This window comes from Rhinolophus sinicus, linkage group LG04, assembly GCF_036562045.2.
Source record: "Rhinolophus sinicus isolate RSC01 linkage group LG04, ASM3656204v1, whole genome shotgun sequence".
In the NCBI taxonomy this organism is placed as follows: Eukaryota; Metazoa; Chordata; class Mammalia; order Chiroptera; family Rhinolophidae; genus Rhinolophus; species Rhinolophus sinicus.
Window position 1 is genome coordinate 95,801,436 of NC_133754.1, and position 21,694 is coordinate 95,823,129.

The 21,694-nt window shown below is 39.9% G+C and overlaps 1 non-coding gene across 1 annotated transcript; it reads left to right on the top strand.

Moving 5' to 3' along the window:
- Positions 1-392: 392 nt before the first annotated feature.
- On the top strand, positions 393-496 carry LOC141571388 (U6 spliceosomal RNA). Its single transcript, XR_012496136.1, has one exon. It is a non-coding gene; the product is annotated as a U6 spliceosomal RNA (small nuclear RNA).
- Positions 497-21,694: the final 21,198 nt, after the last annotated feature.

The following is a 21,694-nucleotide window of genomic DNA, read 5'->3' on the forward strand; positions in this document are numbered from 1 at the left end:
TGCATTTGAGCTGATACTGGAAGAATGAGAAACAGCCAGTCATATGGAGAGCTGAAGCTCAGGGGAATAGAGTGCCAAAGAAAGGTAAAGGCGCATGCAAAGGCTCTGAGGTGGAATAAACCTGGCTGTTCTGAAAGCAGAGCGAAGTCTGACCAGAGTAAGGGGGCCAGGGAAGAGAGGTACACAATGAGATCGGAGAATTAGGCAATGGCCCGGTTGTACAGAGCCTTTCAGCCACGGCAAGGATTTTGGATTTTATCCCAAGTGTAGTGGGAAGCCACTGAGGAATCAGAATGGGGGTGGGGTGACATAATCAGATTTCCATTTTTAAACTAATTTCTATGGGAAGAATTTATTGTTAGAGTGCTGAAACCTGTTAAAAGGCTTTGGTTGTGCTTGCTTTGGCAGCACATAAACTACAATTGGAACAATACAGAGATTAGCATGGCCCCTGTGCAAAAATGATATACAAATTCATGAATCATTTTGTACTTTTAAAGAAAGGGTCCAAGTCAAAATGGGGAGGAAACAAATCCAGGAAATTTCAGAAAGCAAGTCAAGTCACCAAACTTTTTAAAACTATATAAAAATGACAGACGTGGGAACTCTGAGTTAGAAAAACTTTCTTAAACTACATCTCATTGTAAGATTTCAGGAAAATTAAGTTCCCATAAAGACTGACAACAGAAAAGTTCCAAGGTCAAATCCTATACAAATTTATCATAAGAAAAAAAAAGAGAATAAGGAACTGAATATGCCTGCAGACAATTAAAGTACAGTAGAAAGATTTGCCCACAAAGCAGGTCAAAACTAACTGTTTCAAACTGATAGAAGACAGTAAGAAAAGTATATGACAGGAGAGAACATAAATCAGAATTAGAAAAATTCAGAAATGAGGTAGCTGAACTCAAGAAAGAATCAGTTTAAAAATCATTGTAGAATTAGACTAAACTAAAAAAAAAAACACAAGAATGAATAAAAATAAGAAATATTGCCTTAAGAGACATAAAAGATAAAGAGAGGAAAATTGAAAAAATAAAAAATAAAAAGGAAATGAAGAAAAAGAAAAAAAGGGATTTGAAAGAAAGTAAATACTTAAGATTAAAACTGCAGATAATATGAGTCCCTGAAAAAGAAAACCAAAGCAAGAAAACAGAATGAATACTAAAAACTATAATTCAGGAAAAATTTCCTAAAGTAGAAAAAAAGTTGAAACTACATATTGAAAGAGCACATTTTGTCCCTGAGAATATCAACCTAGAATGACCAAGAGATATTCTAGTAAAATTACTGGGGGGAAAGAAAGAAAGAATGAGAGAGACAGAGAGAAAGGAAAGGAGGGATGTTTGGGCACCTAGAAAAAAAGAACACCTAACTCATAAAGAAGGAAAGTTAGATTATCATCAAACTTCTAAAAAAGAACATTTATGCCAAAAGAAAATAGAATAACATATTTGGGATTCTTCAAGAAAGAAAGTGTAAGTCATTGGTTTTATATCAAGACACTATTATCAATATGCAAGAACTCAAGAAATGTTTCCAGGAGCTCTGCCTGAGAAATCTGCTAAGGATGAGCTTCAGAGAACCAAAATGACTAGAGGGATATAAGATGGAGGGTGAGCAATAATTATATAGTAACCTGTAGAACTAAGACTAAATGAGGGTTCAGAGAGAACAGGGCATATAAGGTACAGCACGGTGACTACAATTAATAATACTGTGTTGCATATTTGAAAGTTGCTGAGAGAGTAGATATTAAAATTTCTCATCACAAGAAAAGAATTTTTGGTAACCATGTAAGGTGATGGATGTTAACTAGACTTACTGTGGTGATCATGTCACAATGGATACAAACTGAGAATCGTCACGCTGTACACCTGAAACGAATATAATGTTATATGTTAATTAGACCTCAATTAAATGAAATAAATAAAAATAATTTCTTTAAAAAGGAGTATATATAGTATGTAGTGGCTATATGCTCTGATAATACAGAGTTAGTATGACTGTTTTTTTTAATGGGGAAGAACAGAGGGAGTATATGCAAATTTTATTTGTTTTGTTTTTAGTGGTTAGATTGATTTTATAGTATTTTTATTCTGGGACTGTGGTATGTGATTATTGGATTTAAAAAATAAGTAATTATGGTTTATCCTAATTCTGTCATTTCTAGTATCCTTGAGACCGACATTCTTGGTATAGAAGAAAGAGGATCATGACATAATAGAGAATAGGTTCAATAAAAGTTTTATAGTCTCATATTTTAATTGGCATTATCAATATGACATGAGGTATTTTAATATATATGTATATATTAAACATATATTTATATAAATACATATGTTAAATATATATATATATATATATATTTAAAAGGTATATATATATACCTCTTTTATTCTTTAGCCCTGTTAACTTAAAAGCACAAGAAACAAAATGGCCATCCTTAATGTGGTCCAGAATGACCCATTCTCTCTAAAACATGCCAGGGCTTCTTAAGGAAGAAGCTGATTCCAGGTATGGTGGTCAGAAAGCTATCAAAGACTACTAGTGTCATGTCAATCAAGGTCTATCTACACAGGTCCATGAAATAGAGAGAAAGGACATTCTCTCCCAGCTGGAGAACTGGGTCAGAGTGTAGGATATTTGTAAGATTCCATCCAAAATACCTTCAATCATGCACTTGTTGGGGGTGAGAGGAATGGCAGTGTTGAATCACCTGTGTGGCTGCTTCCGTCCTCCTTGCGTTTGTTTCCCTGTGGAGACACATGTCGACTCTGACAAGTTGGCTCGCTGAAGAGCTGCAATATGTGTCCCTCAAATCATACTACGCAGCTGCCAATCAAGTACCTAAGGCTGTCATGAGGACCTTTTAACCGAGGGTACACAGAGTGGTCAAGAGCATGACATTCAAATGGAGAACCAGGTTGGTAGGTTTGGGCACTTCTTTCTTCCATGAGTTTATTCATTTATTCAAGCATTAATCATAGAGTGGGATCTATGCTGTGAGGAATAGGAAAGACAGAAGTTTACAAAGCTCAAGGGGACAAGTTCTAAAACCAGATTCAAACGAAGAGCTACCACCTAAACTGATGTGGTACCAACTGTAAGAGCAAGATTATTTGGAAACCTTCTTGGCAAAGGTGAGTTGTACCCCTGTCTCAAAAGAAAAGATGGATGTGAATTAGCAGGATGCAGGTAGGACACCTCATGGGAAGGACAAGGGCAGGTGGCAGCAGGATGGTCCTAAAACAAGGCTGGAGAGAACATAGGGAAAGAGACAAAAGAAGAAATCAGTAAGTTCCTAATCAGTGCCACATGCTATGAAAACCTCTTCCTCTCATCTCCCCAGCAACCTTCAGGAATCACCTGTAAAATTTCTAATTCATAGACGAGAAAACTGAAGTGCACGCAGGTTAAGTACAATCCATCCTCATTCTTGATGGTTTCCGTATTTAGGGCTTCACCTACTCGCTAACATTTATCTGTTCCCCAAATCAAATCTTGCAGCACTTGTGCGGTCATTTGTGGGCATGTGCAGGGCAGCGAAAAATTTGTGTCACCTGATACATTGCTGCTGAGGTCAAAAAGCCAATGTTTTGCCTCCTTGTTTCAGTGCTCAGAATATAAAGTGTCTCTTACATGGTCTGCTTCAGGGGTGTCCAAACTGTGGCCTGCGGGCCAACTGCGGTCCGCAATCCATTGTTAATTGGCCCGCAGCAAATTCCAAAAATATATTTAGTTTACTTAAATAAACCAGGTGAGGCAATCCGTGCTTCACCTCGAGTGAGTGGCCCAGCTGTTTGTGTATTATACTGCATACGGCCCTTGGTAAAAACGTTGAAAAAAGTTTGGACTCCCCTGGTCTATTTAGTGCCATGTTTAAGTACTTTTGTGCTTTTCGTTGGTGATTTCACCATTTAAAATGGCCCCCACGTGCAGTGCTGTCTAGTGTTCCTAAGGGCAAAAGGACTGGAATGTGCTTTACAGCAAAAACGTGTTAGATAAGCGTTGTTCAGAAGGTATAAATTAGAGTCTCTTGGCTGTGAGTTCAATGTGAATCAACAACGTATATTAAACAAGGTGTCTTTGAGCAGAAACATATATCAAATAAGGTTGTGTATTGATGAGCTGATGAAAACGCTGTGATCGAGGCTTGCAGGAACCTTCCCTGTGTTAATTTCCTCTTGGAGCAATGGTTCAATGTTTCAACGTTAGTTACCTAAGTCGGGGTTCTCAGCAACTGTATAGTAGGTTGGTGTAAAAGGCATTGCAGTTTAAAAGGTTAAAAATAATCTCAAAAACCGCAATGACTTTTGCACCAACCTAATAGACCATAACTACCATGAAAAACGAAGATTAAAGGGAACTTGCTCAGGACCACAAAGCTGAGATGAGAGCGCTGCTCTTTCTGATCCCAGAGGCTTTCTATCTGCGTTGGAAGATGGAGCTCTTTGCCGGTCATCCTAAAGTACACATGTTATTGTCCATTTAAACACATGCTAGAGAACTGTTTTCTAGAGAGGGCCATTTTCAAATTGTGGGCCAAAAAATATGTTACTCTTATTTAAATCAAAAGAATAAAAACAGTGCTACGTAGGTAGGAGCTAGTTCTTTTTCCCTCTGCTTTTTCACACCATCAAGGCAACATGCTGAGCCGTCCACAGGTCTTAGAGGTGCTTTCTGGTGAGTTCAGAGATGGTTTGCTTCCTCCATCCACAGAACCATGCTGCTTGGCTTTTCCAGTACTGGAATGTCTTTTGCAAACAAATTGACATGGCAGTTGGGTTTAAGTGGCAGCAACTGGCTGTCAGTGTGATGTTGGGCCATGTGGCCTGGCCCTGATCCTGTGGATGTAAGAATGTTGGTTTCCCACAGGACCTGGAGACCAAGACAGGCCAGCCCCACAGATCCACGGAGGTCGTCAGTCTGCAGAAATTGCTGAGCCCCCATTGGGGCCCCAGCACAGGGGTAGATATCCAGAAGAAAGGCAATCTTCAAAGCACCATTTTCTCCTGCACCAGCCCAAATGGTTTGGGGTAGTCCTCCCTCCCCTCCCCTTCCCTTCCCCTTCTCTATTTCCTTTTCTTTTTTCTTTTCTCTTTTCCTTCCCTTCCCTTCCCTTCTTTTCCTTTCCTATCTTTTTTTCTTTCCTTTCCTTTCCTTTTCTTTTTTGCAGCAAATGATACAGCTTTGCAATGCAGTCCTCAGTGGTGCAAAAGCATAACTGTGTGTTGTTGAGCCTGAGTGATATATATGAAAAAACCACCGTACAAAGAAGACATTATTTCATGTACACCCTAAGATGTAATTTCATGCTTTTATAAGTTTAATGTTTTTACAATTAGGTCCAACTTTTGCTGTAATTCTTTTCTCAGAGGGGCATTATAATGTGCTGTCTAGGAGGCCGTGTTCTCCCTCCAGCCTTTATAAGTTAATTTAACAACATTAAGATCCTGCTGGGAATGTATCTAGAAGTACAAAAGAAAATCGAGAATAGTAGCAGAAAATGCTGTCTCTGGATACTAAATGCACCACACACACACACATGCGCGCGCGTGCACGTACACACACACATGCACACAGTGCAAAGAACTTTCACTTTTATTTAATAAATAAATTGAATAACAAATTCAGTATTTTCAATAATTAAAAGGTGAGTTATAACGGAAGTGGATGGATCTGTGTTCCCAAAGGTTTGTGAGTACTGATTTCATTATGATCAATATTTTATTTAAATCTACATTAGAAAAAAATGTTTAATTTAATTCATCTCTCACCTGTAAGGTTATACCTACTCACACAGTGGAATGAAGCACTCTTCACATGGCATTTTGTTCCAAATTAACTTTCAAAACTCAAAGGAAAATAAGAACTCCCATGAGCTATCTTGTCCCATAACATATAAATTATAAGCTATTTTCATCAAAGCTATTTGCATCATCAAAACTATTTTAAAATAAATGTTTGGATTACAGTGATATATATTGATTGGCTCTGTCTACAAAACAATGATAACACAGATTAAATAATATGGAAAGTACCTTTACTAAGTTCCTTACTTTTTGTGACCAAATTTTTTATTTTATAATTTTTTAAAAAAATTTAACCAAACAAATTGATATAGTTTGTCCACCTCTGGAGAGAATTACAGCCTATGGCCATCTCCTTTTCTTACCAGAATATAATTGAATATTGCCTATGCCAAAAATTGCATTTAATTAGATGTGATAAACCCTCTATTAAGGAACAAAGACTGCGTTTTACATGTGAGAATGACATCTGTAAAGTCTTCCTAGGAAAACCATCTGTTCTATGACTTGTGATCTTCAAATCTCACAGACAGTAAAGAATTGCATTTCCTGGCAGGTCAGGAATATTAAATACGGGAATCTTAGAGAAAAATCATACTGATAACAATGGTAAAATCCTTTCACTCATAAAAGTAATTTTTACAAACCTTCCAGACAGAAGTGAATTCTAAAGCTTTAATATCATCTGGTTCCAGCTCTGTTACATACAAAAAGAAGGTATTATGTATTATTTAACACCTCTTGTAATGCTTATAGAAATAAATTGGTCAAATAAAACAAGATATCAATTAAATAAAAATCATGATAGTTTTATTCCTCTTTCCACGTAATTGATGAAGACATTCTGGTCAATAACACACTTACAAAAATCTGACAGGTCGTGGGAAGAGGCAGCATGGAACAGATATCTTTGCTAACAAAAAGAGACTCACAGAAAATCCCCCTTTTTCTGCTGCTATTATCACAGCTAGATGTGATGACTGGAACCGCAGCAGCCATTCTGCAACCATGAGAACAAGCCAGATACTCAGCAGTATGAACGCGGGTCCTTACTTACTTGACCCTCACTTGGGTTCTTGATCCAGGCTTCTTGCTATAAGTGACACATTTTCTTTTTTGTTTAAGTCAATTAAACCAGGGATTTTCTTTTTCTTGCTACCCAAAACCAGACTGATTATCAAAGACACCAATTAACTCTCCGATTACCATCAAGATGCTGGTGCTCAGAGTAATCAAACCAGGTAAACAGTACCAACAATGTCAAGTGTCCTGGACACGATACTTGCTCTTGGAGATTTTACAATAGAAGATATGGACATAAACAGAAGAGAGTGTTGCAGGGCACAAATAGGGCATTAAAATAGTGCGGGGCCAAAAGGTAGCCCCTGGGTCCAGAAAGAAAAGACCCCAACATCCCCAAGGAACAGAACGGAGGTGAGGGGAACTAGCAAATGATCCCAAGGGTTATGGATGGAGGAAAACTTCTGATGACAAAAGTCGTAATACAGACAAGCATCTTCAGAAACATGTAGTGCTTGAACCTGTGCCAAGGTCACCAGTGACAAGAAACTGCATGTCTGTAAGCGTGCAAAGCCTGAGGGTCCCACACAGTATGAAAACATCTGTCCTTCTCATGACTGCGCGTTGGGTGCCCTACAGCAGGAATGAGATCCTAGAGGAGCTCGCAGTGCTTGGAGGCGTCCACACATAGTGGTTTTCATCCAATGGGTGGAAGAGTAGTGAGAGAGGCAGATGGACAGAGTGGTGTCACCTGTACTGCCCCTGGGCCAGGGCTTCTATCTCAACACGCCAAAGGTCTCGTTTTATATGACGTGGTCATTTCATGTACCATCAGGAGGCTTAGCAATTCTGTATTTGTATATAATGAATCCTCTCTCATATTTGTTTCAGAGAAATAGTTTCCTACCGGGAAGATACATTCCAGATTGTCTGTCAAACCACCCATTTCACATATAAGGAAACTAAGGCTCCAAAAGGTCTTGTGACTTTTTCAGGATCTCAAGCCAGCAAGATCACTTCACTCACCAAAAATATTGCACTCTTGTTCCCAATAAGCATAATGTTACTTATCCTGCCAACAACTCACCTTGTCAATATTATTTTGCATTTTATATTCGAAGATGCTAACAACTCTCTTTCGAGCCCACTGGGAACTGACTTGGTTTCCAGATTCTTCTTGCTTGTTGGTTTGGTTCAGCGGTGGAGCAAAAAATAAAAAGCCTGACAACCACAGAGATGCTAACCTAACAAAAGGTACCACTATAATGAAATGGGTATTGTCTTTGCTATCTTCTCATAATTCCAAGGTCTTCAAAACAGATTTTAGAAGGTTCAAAAAGTTTCAATACTAGAAATATTCACAGCAATTATTCTTATTAACATCAGAGCTGTTCTTACCACAGATGCACTAGGTATGATCAGAGCATTAATTCTCTAGATTGATGGAGACTACACAACAATCAATGTTTCTAAAATGTTGATGCAAACCTACTCATATTCTGCTAAGTAGCCTAACAGAGCTCATGTAATTAATGAAGCTATTGTTTTCTGCTAAAATCTAAGGATATCTACAGACTTCCAATGGTAAAAGCCTGACCTTGCAAAATGTAAGTTTTATACACCCAGCTGTAATTGTTTGAATGGCAAGACTGCCATTTCACTGTTTCAATATATTGATCTGGCAATCTCATTTCAAGTTGATCTAAGAAAAATTACTGAAAAGCTATGCTACCTGGTGCAGACAGTAGAATCCTTACATTATAGGACAACCCAATCGCAACAATCTGTAAGAAATGTTTTTAAACCTTCATATTTAGACTATTGCTTGACATACGTGACTACTATTAGGGCTTGACAACTATTAGCTATGCAGAGATTTGCATTGTTCAATTAGATCGGATCGTCACAATTTTCATGGAATGATACACTTAAGCTCTTTCCATAATAATCAATTAATATGTGCTTAATATCTCTTGGGTTCCAGCATCAAATTATATTCTGTTTATGTGCAAATGTATTTAGGAGCAAATAAAATGCTGCTTCTCAATTTCCCAATAAGCAGACTCAGGTTTTAATTAAATTTCTCAGAGCCGTTTGTCAACCTTGGCATTTACACATAAAACATTGATAATTATGTTAAGATTCTTAAGAGATTTGTTTAGAACATTTTGAGTTAAGAAGCACAATGCCAGAGAAAGGGCAAAATTATAACACTAACATAGTGGTATTCACACCCCAGCTCTGGAAACAAAAGCAGTGCAGCAGAGCGTACACCCACAGACGTGCGTCATGCTCAGTCAGACCAAGGGAAAGAGAGCCATGGGGACATGTCACGTTGAAACCAAGGCCGTGCACGGTAGCGCTTTTCCTGGGAAACTTTACTCTTTATTCTGGAAAAATATTTAGGAACCCCTATAAGAGCAAACAGTATCAACTAGGGGTCTGTGCCCAGAGGCCTGCAAAATTCTTTAGAAGGATGGAGGGAGATGGGAAGGGAGGGAGGCAGAGACAGAGAGAGAACCAAGCACAGAGAGACAGAGAGATATGACTACCCCTGATACTATCTATGTTCCAATGAACAAAAATTCAGTGTTTTGTAAATCCCATTCTCCTAAATAGAAATATCACCTGGGCTGTGGATACAGCTGAGGTCAGAGGAATAACTGTCACCAAGCATCGCAAGGCGTTTCCAAGCGTCTCTTGTGGACACACAGGTCTAGTCTCAGCCGTGTCCCCCTGGGAACTGAGCCTCCACCCAGCAAGTTGTTTGGGCAGCTAAAGGGTCCCGGGGACGCTGCCGCATGGAAGAAGCACAAGGGCCGCCCCCAGGACCTGTGCCCTCCAGTCTGCCATCACCTCCTCCTTGGAGCCCTCATGGGGCACTCAGAGCTTTACAGAGAAGTAGAAATGGCTCCCTTCCCTTTGCAGGTGACAATCACGTAGAGGTGTTGCCCATCAGGGCAGCTTTTCTCTCAGTGACTTCTAGAGCTTGGGGTAACAGAGCTGTTGCTGTTTACTTTCAGGCCTCTCTCTCTTTAGCTGACAGACTTGGGCCAAGAGCCAATCTAGTGAGAGAAAATACAACCCTATTCAGAATGCTTCTTTCCTTCTGGAAACCAAGTCCCTCTGGTGCTGGGGGGCTCTTTCTTCCCCCCTACACAGCCACCAGATGTACACAAACACACCTGAGTTAGGACAAGCATTTGTCATGTGTTTCTCCTCTACATCTTATTTTAATGCACTTACTGCATAAACAAGAATATATGCAATGTGTCACACAGCCTCATAATAAATGAAATGCCCATAATGAAACCACTCAAGAGGTAGAATAGAAACATGTTTTCTATGCAAAGAATCATATCATCTACATATAAATAATAATGTTTTGTGCCTTCTATGTGCAATCTTACACTTTTACTTTCATTTTATTATCTTACTTCACTAGCTGGGACCTCCAAAACAACATCAAATACAGCAGTAATAATAGGCATCCTTGTCTTAGTCTTAATTTTAAAGGTTATGCTTCTAACAATTCCCTATGGAAAATCAAATTTGCTACTGGTAGTCTTTATCAGAGTAAGACAGTTCTCGTCTATTTCTATTTCACTGAGACTTTTTATTTAGAATGGGTGGTTAATTTTACCAAATGCCTTTTCTGCATCTATTGAGAAGATCCTGTGGTTTTATTCTTTTAATGTGTTAATGTGGTAACATTCATCTGACTTGCATTCCTGGATAAACCCATTGTAAAAAATTCATTAGCTTTTTTCTTTTTCTTTTTTTATTAAATAAACAGCTACATTCATCTAGTTAATATTTGTTTAGAATTTTTTTTTAAAAAAAAATCTATGTTCATGAATGTCATTGGCCTGGAAATTTTTCCATACTGTTTTGTCTTATTTTGTATTCAACTTGTAGCGGTGTCACAGTTTATCTCATCATTTAAGGAGCATTCTTTGTCTATTCTTTATAATCTCTTAAAACATTGATAGGATTCAGTTACAAAATAATTCATACCCAGTTTTTATTTTTTAGGAATAGCTTTACTGATTCAAGTTTTACTTTCTTCTTTCCTCAGTTTTGATAAGTTTCATTTTTAGAAATTTGTCAATTTTAGCTAGATTTTCAAATTAATTGGCATAAAGTTATTTATAATATTCTTATGATCTTTTTAATCTTTTCTGTATCTACACTTAGGTCCCCTTTTCATTCTTAACATTATTTGTGCTTTCTCTGTATTTTTTGTCTTGATCCTTCTCTCCATAGATATGTCTAATAAAACTAATAGATTCTTTTTAAAGAATCAATTGTTGGCTTTATTAAGTCTGTCTACTGAGTCTTTATTTTTTATTTCTTTGATTTCCACTCTTACCGCTTCTGTTCTACATTTTAAAGAATTTATTTTTGTTTCCTTTTTTTTAAATTAAAGTTTATTGGGGTGGCAATTGTTAGTAAAGTTACATAGATTTCAGGTGTACAATTCTGTATTACATCAGCTGTAAATCACATTTTGTGTTCATCACCCAGAGTCAGTTCTCCTTCCATCACCATATATTTGACCCCCTTTACCCTCATCTACCACCCCCCTACCCCTTTACTCTCTGGTAACCACTAAACTATTGTCTGTGTCTATGAGGTTTTGTTTCTCATTTGTTTGTCTTGTTCTTTTGTTGTTTTTGGTTCATATACCACATGTCAGTGAAATCATATGGTTCTCTGCTTTTTCTGTCTGACTTATTTTGCTTAGCATTATAATATCAAGATCCATCCATGTTGTCACAAATAGTCCTATTTCATCTTTTCTTACCACCGAATAGTATTCCATTGCGTATATATACCACAACTTCTTTATCCATTCATCATCTATCAAAGGACATTTTGGTTGTTTCCATGTGTTGGCCACTGTAAATAAAGCTGCAATGAACTTCGGAGCACACATGTCTTTACGTATAAATGTTTTCAGATTTTTGGGGTAGATACCCAGGAGAGGGATTGCTGGGTCATATGGTAATTCTATTCATAATTTTTTTGAGGAACCTCCACACTGCCTTCCATAGCGGCGTCACCAGTCTGCATTCCCACCAACAGTGTATGAGGGTTCCTTTTTCTCCACAGCCTCTCCAACACTTGTTACTATTTGTCTTGTTGATGATAGCCGTTCTAACTGGTGTGAGGTGATATCTCATTGTAGTTTTTATTTGCATTTCTCTGATGATTAGTGATGTTGAGCATTTTTTCATATGTCTATTTGCCATTTGTATGTCCTCTTTGAAGAAATGTCTCTTCAGGTCCTCTGCCCATTTTTCAATTGGGTTGTTTGTTTTTTTGTTCTTGAGTTGCATGAGTTCCTTGTATATTTTGGATATGAGCCCCTTATCGGAGGCACTGCTTGCAAAAAATCTTTTCCCATTCAGTTGGTTGCCTCTTTATTTTGTCACTGGTTTCTTTTGCTGTGCAGAAACTTTTAAGTTTGATATAGTCCCATTCATTTATTTTAGCTTTTACTTCCCTTGCTTTTGGAGTCAAATTCATGAAATGCTGTTTGAACCCACGGTCCATAAGTTTAGTACTTATGTTTTCTTCCATGCAGTTTATTGTTTCAGGTCTTATGTTTAAGTCTTTGATCCATTTTGAATTAATTTTGGTACATGATGACAGATAGCAGTCCAGTTTCATTCTTTTGCACATGGCTTTCCAATTCTGCAGCACTATTTTTGTTTCCTAATATCTTAAGTTAGGTGCTTGGTTTATTAATTTTCAGACTTGTTTTTCTTTTGATATCAGGATTTAATGACACAAATCTCTCTTCAAGTACCACTTTTGCTTCATCCCATAACTGTTAATGTGTATCATTACTATGGTTCAATACCAGTATTTTAAAATTTCCTTCATGATATATTCTCTCGATCTTTAGATGTTTGAATATTTTTAAAGTATCTTATGGTACCGTGGCCAGAAAACAAAATGTGATCTACATAATATCAGTTATTTGAAATTTGTTGAGAATTATCCATAAGGCTAATACATGGACAATTTTTGTAAAGGACACATATGTGTTTGAGAACAATGTGTGTTATCTAAGTTTGTTGCCCATCACGTTACGTTAGTGTTTTGTTCAAGTAGTCTGTATCATTACTAATTTTTTGTTTGTAACTTAATAATTGAGAGAATGAACTCACCCATTATGATAACAGATTTGTCCCTTAGACTCTTTTATGTTCATATAATTTGAGTCTATCTTACTAGTGCACAAATTTAGAATAATTACATTATTACATATTCCCAGTAAAATGAACCTTTTATTATTATGTGGTGATGACGCTTTTTGTCTTAAAGTACCTATTCTTCATATACCATGTTTCCCCGGAAATAAGACCTAGCCGGACCATCAGCTCTAACGCATTTTTTGGAGCAAAAAATCAATATAAGACCTGGTCTTATTTTAATATAAGACCGGGTGTAATGTAATATAATATAATATAATATAATATAGTATAGTACAGTACAGTACAGTACAATACAATACCGGGTCTTATATTAATTTTTGCTCCAAAAGACACAATAGAGCTGATGGTCTGGCTAGGTCTTATTTTTTTGGCGGAAACACGGTACCACTCCCAGTTTCCATTTTGTTATAACTTGCCAGTTATATTTTTCCACCCTTTAATTTTCAACCTATCCAGGACATAGTATTGTTTAAGGCATGGGTTTCATTCCTATATTAGGGAAGAAATTGACTTTTTAAAATGTTTAAACCAATAATAAAATGTTAGCTTTGATTTTGGTTTTAAAAGAAAACAACACATATTGTTCTTTTCCTTATCTAACTAAAGACATTCGTTATGGTCTTATATGTCAAATGACGTTAAAGTAACATAGAAATTGATCTGGGACATCATCAGATCCATAGCCCATCAGCATAACACTGTCTGAAGACAAACTAACGTGACCTTCTAAGTCAGATAAACCCATTACCTTGACCCTTGCTTTCACCGTTTTCCATAGGCCTGTCATGTATCAATTTTATCATTTAAAGAAACTTGTTGCTTCCTTTCTGCTTAGTAAATTAAAACCCATCGATAATAGCACCATCCAGAATTACCCACCACTAAGATTCTGCTGAGTTTCCTCTTCATCTTAATTCCGCGCATATGCATTATAGGCACACACAGTATGTGTATCTGTAGAAGCCGAGATGGATCAGATTACGAAGCCAGCCAGACCTAAATTTAGATCCAGCTTTGTCATTTTCTATGTGGCCCTTCCAAGGTTAATGGGCCATGAAATGCAGCTCTCCTACCTGTCCACGAGTTTTGTCTAAGGCTCTCAGGCAGAATATACAGCGGCGTCCCCCACACCCCGGCCATTCCGGGAGCCCTCCTGGGGGGCGGGGCAGCTGGGCCACTGCGGTGACTCCCCTCTGCCAGTCAACGGGGAAAATAATCTTCCCAAAGCACTTATTAGCAGTGCATTGATCCAGCATTAGTGAGCGACCTCCAATTATTATTATTATTATTATATTGTTTTGTCTCTCACTCCACCTTATGACTTATACAATGGGGAGAGTACAGTCCTTGCCTCTGGATGAAAATTAGGGAAGCGCCTGGCCTTTGTGACCGCTGTTGAATAGACAAACCCTATGGTTACTTTAAGTCATACATCTCAGATTCAAACTTGGAGGGCTTGGTCCAATACGTTAACTAACACTTCAATCACCTCCCATCCCTCGCCCTCTCCCACCAAGCTAAGGCAGTCACAGATGAGGAGCCGGCTTGGGGAGGTGACGTGCTCCCTTTCTTCTCGCCTGCCCGATGCCCCCATTACCTGTTGACTGCTGTTTCTGATGGCTCCATGGTGAATCCTGGAGGGCAGTGTAAGGAGTGGAGACATCCCCGACAGAAAGCTCTTCCCTGTGACATGGTGGCAGGCAGTCTTTCCGGGCTTGGCAGATGCTTCTAGCAGATTCTTTCCTTCCCTTCTTCAGGGTACCTCTCCGTCCAGACGCCCCTCTTCAGCCTCAGCCCCTGGAATCCCCCACAATCTTACTGCTGAGCAATCCTTACCGTGGCAGGCCACTTTCTTGGACAAGATCTCTTCCAAATGACCATAAGCCTTTCTCTTACCCAGGTTCCACATCTGGTGGCCAGGATTCTGCGCTGTGGCCCAACCAGGCCAGCTGGGTTATCACTTCCCAGGCACTGCCCAGAGCAGCGTCCCCAGGCAGCCTTGGGCCTCTTCAGCTCTCTCTAGCCCAGGCCGGCACCCAGCAAGTCCCTTACTGCTTGTGTGTTGGGGGTGGGGGTAGAGGCCTCCCAGAAATCCCAGCCTTTTCCCCCAAGAAATCCTCTCTCCCTCTCCACATAGTCAGCTATTTTATATCTTCCCTTATATAATTTCTAACCAATTCTCAATCCCCACTTTTCAGTTACTGGTAACACTATATTGGAGGGGTCTTTTGTCGTCTGTTGCTTGTGGCACCACAACCTTGAGCTCCCAACAGCTCTGCCACTTACTCACTGATCTCTAAACACATGAGTCCACCAAGGAAGCCGCAGACTTGAAATAACCCTTCTGCCAAGAAAATAAACCTCTCCAAATGCAAACCGTTTTCTTTTACATTAGTTGCTCTCTGCATTTAAATGCTCTAGCTTTAGGTTTGTTGCAGCAGGAAAACGTGTAGCCTGGAGTAGGGGAAAGGAGAACAGAAACCTCGACAGGAAAACAGGGGTTAATTACTTCTGTTGTACTTGTCCTTTTCATTAGATTACTGTAATTGCAAGCACTCTTTCTTCTGCCTAAGATCTGCAGACATATTAATCAAAGTGTCAATGACACGTGCAGTGAACCCAGTATAGCAGCAAAATGCAAAAAAGAAAACCAGTGGAAGAAAGTGGACACTGGCATGGGGTAGGAGCCAAGAGTCAGGGGTCAGAAAGTCAATCTTTCCAGAGGAGCTCAGGAAAAGCAGAGTCAGGGACCAGGGGCCGAGCACAGCAGGAGGAAGGAGAAATCAAGAGGCCAGTATTCCTGTTGCCAAGACACTCACGGTGGCAGAGGAAAGTTTCCCCGAGGGCCACACCGATGTATACCCCCTTTCCCCCATGCTTATCTTACAATGCGATCGACCCTTCTCCATTGAGAGGTGGGGTCTGTGTTCCGGCCAAATGACAAGCAAGTGTGAATGCAGAATAAATATATATTCAGACACTTAAGCACTCACAGTTTACTTCCCATAACCTTTTTTTAAAGAATTTACTTAAAGATGAGTTCCAGCAAAGTAAGGAAATAATCTAAGAGAAGACATGAGATCTAAGAAATGGATTCTACCCAAGAGAAGGAGAGGCACAGAAGGGAACCTACATGGGAAGACAGAAAGCACCAAGAGAGAGTGTCAGGGGAAAGCACGGGGCGGGGGGGGGGGGGGAATTCGAGACATATTCTGAAAGTTGGGGACATTTTATTGCAGGCCTTTCCCATAATATTTGATTTTTTTCAACCATGTCTATGTATTACTTTATAAAAATGAAAAAATGTCTTAATATAGTAAAATATTGGTATTCTTATTATTAATTATTTGCCATTATTATTAATGACCCAGAAGCAGCCACTGAGTCAAATGAGAAAGAGTTTGTGTTTGGGGTGCATGCTATGTAGGATAGGATTAGACTTCATTAGACTGACAATGCAATAATCTAAATTGCCTATTAAGACAGAAATAACTTGACCAAGCAGAAGATAGTCTTTAAAATGAAAATTAAATCTGTATTTTAAGCTTTAATTAGCATATATATTGATGTCATAACAAAGAAAATATTTATGGTCTGGTTATGGTACAAAGAGCTTTGAACGAGGAGGCCTCCTGCGTTCTGATTCAAGCTCTATGGACTCACTGTAACCTTGAAACATGCGTAACTTCTCTGTTCTTTAGTTTCAACCTTTATAAAATGAGAATCCTTTTATTCATATGAGACATATGTATTGACTACCTGCTAGCAGACACTGTTCTAGAGCTTGGGGACACAACAGAGACCAAACCTCACTGAGCCACATTCTAATGGAGGGGGACAGACAATAAACAAAATATAACAGAAAATACAAGAGTGTATGACATCCAGAAGGTGATGAGTGGTATAGAGAAAAATAAAGCATAAAACAGCAATAATGAGTGCTGGGTTTGGGGGATACAATTGTATATAAGGAAGTCAGGGAAGGCCTCATTGAGTCAAAAACATTTGACCAGACTTGAAGGAGATGAGGATAAGACATGCCAATATCTGGGAGAAGAACATTCCAGGCAGAGGTAACACTATGTAGAAACACCATGGGATGGAATCTTGCTGGCAAGCGACGAAGCCCTGGGGGCCGAAGCAGAACGTGGGAGAATGAGGGAGAGAAGAAGTCAGAGAGGCAAAGGGAGCCAGATCCCAGGGCCCGTACACAAGCCATTGTAAGAGTGTTGGCTTTCACTCCAGCGATGAATCACTGGGGAATTTAAAGCAGCAGATATGATCTCACTTCCATTTAAAGTAGATAACTGGCTGCTGTGTGGAGAATGAGCTTTAGGGGCACAAGAAGTAGAGAGATCAGGCGAGGAGCTTCTGCAGTAATCCAGGTGTTATGAGTTGAATTGTGTCCCCCCCACTCCCAATACATGTGTTGAAATCCTAAGGCCCAGTACCTCAGCATGTGACTTTGTTTTGAGATAGGGTCTTTACAGTGGTCATTTAAGTTAAGGTGAAGTCACTAGGGTGGGCCCTAATCCAATTTCACTGGTATTTTAATAAAAAGGGGAAATTTGGCCAGAAAGACACACATGGAGGGAGGATGATGTGAAGAGACGCAGATAGAAGACGGCATCTACAAGCCAAGGAGAGAGGCCTGGAGCAGAGTCTCCCTCACACCACAGACCTCAGAAGGGACCAACCCTCCCCACACCTTGGACCTCCAGCCTCCGGAACTGGGCGACCATACATTTCTGTTGTGGAAGCCCCCGAGTTTGTGGCACTAGTTACAGCAGTCCTAGGAAACTAATACACCAGGTAAGGTACACTCGTGAGCTGGACCACAGAAGTAGGAGTAGAAGTGGTTCGATTCTGGACTTAAGTCAACAGGATTTCCTGGCAGATTAGAAGGGGTGTGAAAAGGAAGAGTCAAAGGTGACTTTAGGTTTTAGGCCTGAATAAACTGAAAGGACGAAATTGCCACAGACGAAGATGAGACGCTCAGGCTGTCACAGGTTAAGAGGTGGAAAGGCCAGGAATTCCATTTTGGACACACTATTAGAGATCCAATTAGGGATGGCTGCGACACAATTATTGTGAGAATCAAAGGAGTTCAGTGCATGTTTATTGTGTTTGTTTACTGTGTGCAAAACACTGAGGCATTTTTAAGCAGTATTTTAACATTTAAAAAGTCTCTGTTTTATAGAAACTTACACTACAAATTACATGGATAAGATGTTCATCTTAAAATGTTGAAAACGTCAAGTATCAAAGAAGTGGCACAGGCTATGTACCATTTGTCTACTAATGCATCAGTTTCTGTCCTGGGCTGCTGATTTCCTGTATCGATAATTTCATAGTTGTAGCGTACAAGATGATGACAAGTCATCACAGTTAATACTCTGAAGGATTCGTTTGGATTCATATGCTCTAGTGTGTACGATTTTAGTCGGTCTTACTGCTATAAAAATATCTGATGTTTCGTGGGCTTGAGTCAGAAAGACCTAAATTCAAATTCTAGCTCTGACACGAGCTGTTTGAACATGGGGAGTTACTCTGAGTGGTGGTTCCTTTATCTGTAAAAGGGGGTAATGAGACCTTATAGAAGTGTTGTGAGGAGTAACTTAGGTGACATGTACTGTGCTCACTCTAGTGATCCGTTTCCTCAGGTACTCAACAAAGCTAGGAATGGTTTCTGAGAATGATGCAGGAATCCAGGTTGAGGGGCACTATCACTGCAGGGTGAAGAAAGATCCAATGGGACAGGTAGCTCCTAGGCTGGAACTTAGAGTAGGAGGGAGATTTACACAGACAGTTAGACCAGTGCTTCTCACATGTTACTGTGGATTCCAGTCGCCCAGGGATCTTATTAAACGCAGACTGAGTCAGGTGGCCATGCTGTAGTGAGGCCATACCTTGAATAGACAGGGCATCAGTCACCGGCCAGTAGAATGGTGTGACCTAGGGGTGAGAGTGTTGGCCAACAAGGTCTGAATCAGTTTGGCTGGAGTAAAGTCAACATTAGAAAATAGTGGGGAAATGTCTCTTCATGTCCTCTGCCCATTTTTTAATTGGGTTGTTTGTGGGTTTTTTTGGTATTGAGTTGTATGGGTTTTCTATAAATTTTGGATATTAACCCCTAATCAGAAGTATCATTGACAAATATCTTCTTCCATTCAGTAGGATGTCTTTGTTTTGTTGGTGGTTTCCTTTGCTGTGAAAAAACTTTATAGTTTGATGTAGTCCCACGTTTATTTTTTATTTTGCTTGCCTTGCAAAAGAGGATAAATCAGTAAAAATATTACTAGGGGATCACTTCATAGATTGTGTAGATGCCTGACCACTGCACTGTACACCTGAAGCTGATGTAGAGTAATATTGAATGTCAAATATAATTTAAAAAGTATATATATTTTATACACACACATGAAGTCGGACAATTAAGTTTGCGAATTCATCCTAGAAAAAGTGCTACATACCTCATTGCTGAATATCGCTATGGTCACCTTCGAAGTACTCCCCTTGGGAAGCTATGCACCGATGCCAGCGCCTAGTCCACCCTTCAAAGCAATTTTGGAACTTTTTCTCTGGAATGGCCATCAGAGTGGTCATCGTATTACCCTTGATGTCTTGAATGTCATCAAAATATAAATATAAAAATCCTTTCAATATTTCCTTTGTCTTCTGGTAAAGAAAGAAGTCATTGGGGGCCAGATCAGGTGAGTAGGGAGGGTGTTCCAATACAGTTATTTGTTTACTGGTTAAAAACTCCCTCACAGACAGTGCTGTGTGAGCTGGTGCATTGTCGTGATGCAAGAGCCATGAATTGTTGGCAAAAAGTGCAGGTTGTCTAACTTCTGCACGCAGCCTTTTCAGCACTTCCAAATAGTAAACTTGGATAACTGTTTGTCCACTTGGTACAAATTCATAATGAATAACCCCTCTGATATAAAAAAAGGTTAGCAAAATTGTTGCAAGAAGTTCGTGAACTTAATTGTCAGATCGTGTGTGTGTTTGTATGTGTGTGTGTGTCATCACAGGATGTAAAGTACAGCATAGGGAATATAGTCAATGCTATTATAATAGCTATGTAGTGTCAGAGGGCGTAGTAAGCTTGGTGGGGTTATCACTTTGTCAGGGGTGTAAATGTCTAGTCATTATGTTGTTTTATACAACTGAAACTAATATAATAAAAAAAGAAAAAGAAAATAGTGGCGAAACATTTGGAAGGATAAAAGAGGCCATATCCTGCAGGCTGCGAAGGGCTCACTGACTTGATGCTTGATTGTGTCGGCACGATCAGTAACGTGGTGAAGAGGGTACTTCAGATACTCTCTCTGGTGTTTGCCTGTGATAGGGTAGGTCGGTATATAGAAATGAGCGGGAGAAATTTAGCCCCATTAGAAAGCCACCTGCTGCAGCTCCTACTTGGGTCAAGACCCCTGGCAGCTTCCCAGCAGGACTCCAGGCTTACACAGACTTCGAAATCAGAGACATGTTGTTGACAGTTAGAGAAGGGGAGACACATCCTGTTTGTCACCAGTACCTCACTAGCCCAGCAGGATTCCAGGTTTCCCCCCCCCCCAAGGGATGTGTTTACGCATCCCCCAAACCAAGTGGATTGTTTACTCATGCCCTAAATCAAGGGGATGTGTTTACCCATGCCCCTAAATCAAAGAAATGCATCGCTAAATGCCAGAGGACCAGGCACCTCAGGAGGAGAGAGATAAGAGAAGGGAGAGGGGGAGGCAATTCTACCCATAGAAATAAAAGCCTCACACAGTGTGAGGCGGGGCTGCTTCCCTCTCTTGGGTCAGCGGGCTCCAGGTCTCAGACTGTACTTGCTTTATTAACAAACTTTTGCTGTTTATGCTGCACAAATATCTGTCTTGATTGAATTCATTCCTTAAAGAAGCCAGAGAGCCGAGGTTAACGTCATTTTCATGGTAACATGTGCACAGCCCATCAGAGCAGGGAGGGGACGAGGCTGAGGAGCCTCACTGCTCCTGTCAGGTCCTTTCAGCTGGAGGAACTGTAGTCCTTGAAACGTACAGTCCTTAGCATGAGTCACAGGACGTGGAGAGGCCTTGGAGCTCAAACAATGCACTTCCTGTGACCAGCCTCTCCCACCGGCGTCTCACTGGAAGGGCTTCACTTCCTCTCGCACACGGCCACCGAGTGGCCCATGGATTTTGTCTTCATCCCCACCAGACTGGAAACTGTTGCTGTCTTTTAATTCAAATTCCTAGAGGACAATTCAAACGGGCTTGTCTCTTTCTGAGACAGGTCACTGGTGAATAGGTTGCCCCTCCCCAGTCAGGTCGAGTCACCAGGAGAACAAGATCATGTGAATCAGGGGCTGTGGGCCCGGGCAGTCCCGAAAAAGGCTGTGGGCAGGTACCCCAAAACATGTATATGTCTAATGGAGAGAAAAAAAAAAGTTCAAGTTTAATCTATTCTTTAAAAAAGGACCCTCTCCTTTCTCATCTGAACCTCCAAATCACTCTCTACTGTCACCATTTCCCGACTTGCCATCTGCTCAACCCAGTCTCATTTCTGCCTCCCTTCCCCCACCCCAACATGGCTCTGTGAAAAGGCACTGGGACTTCCCAAGTTACCAGATCCCAAAACAGCGACCCC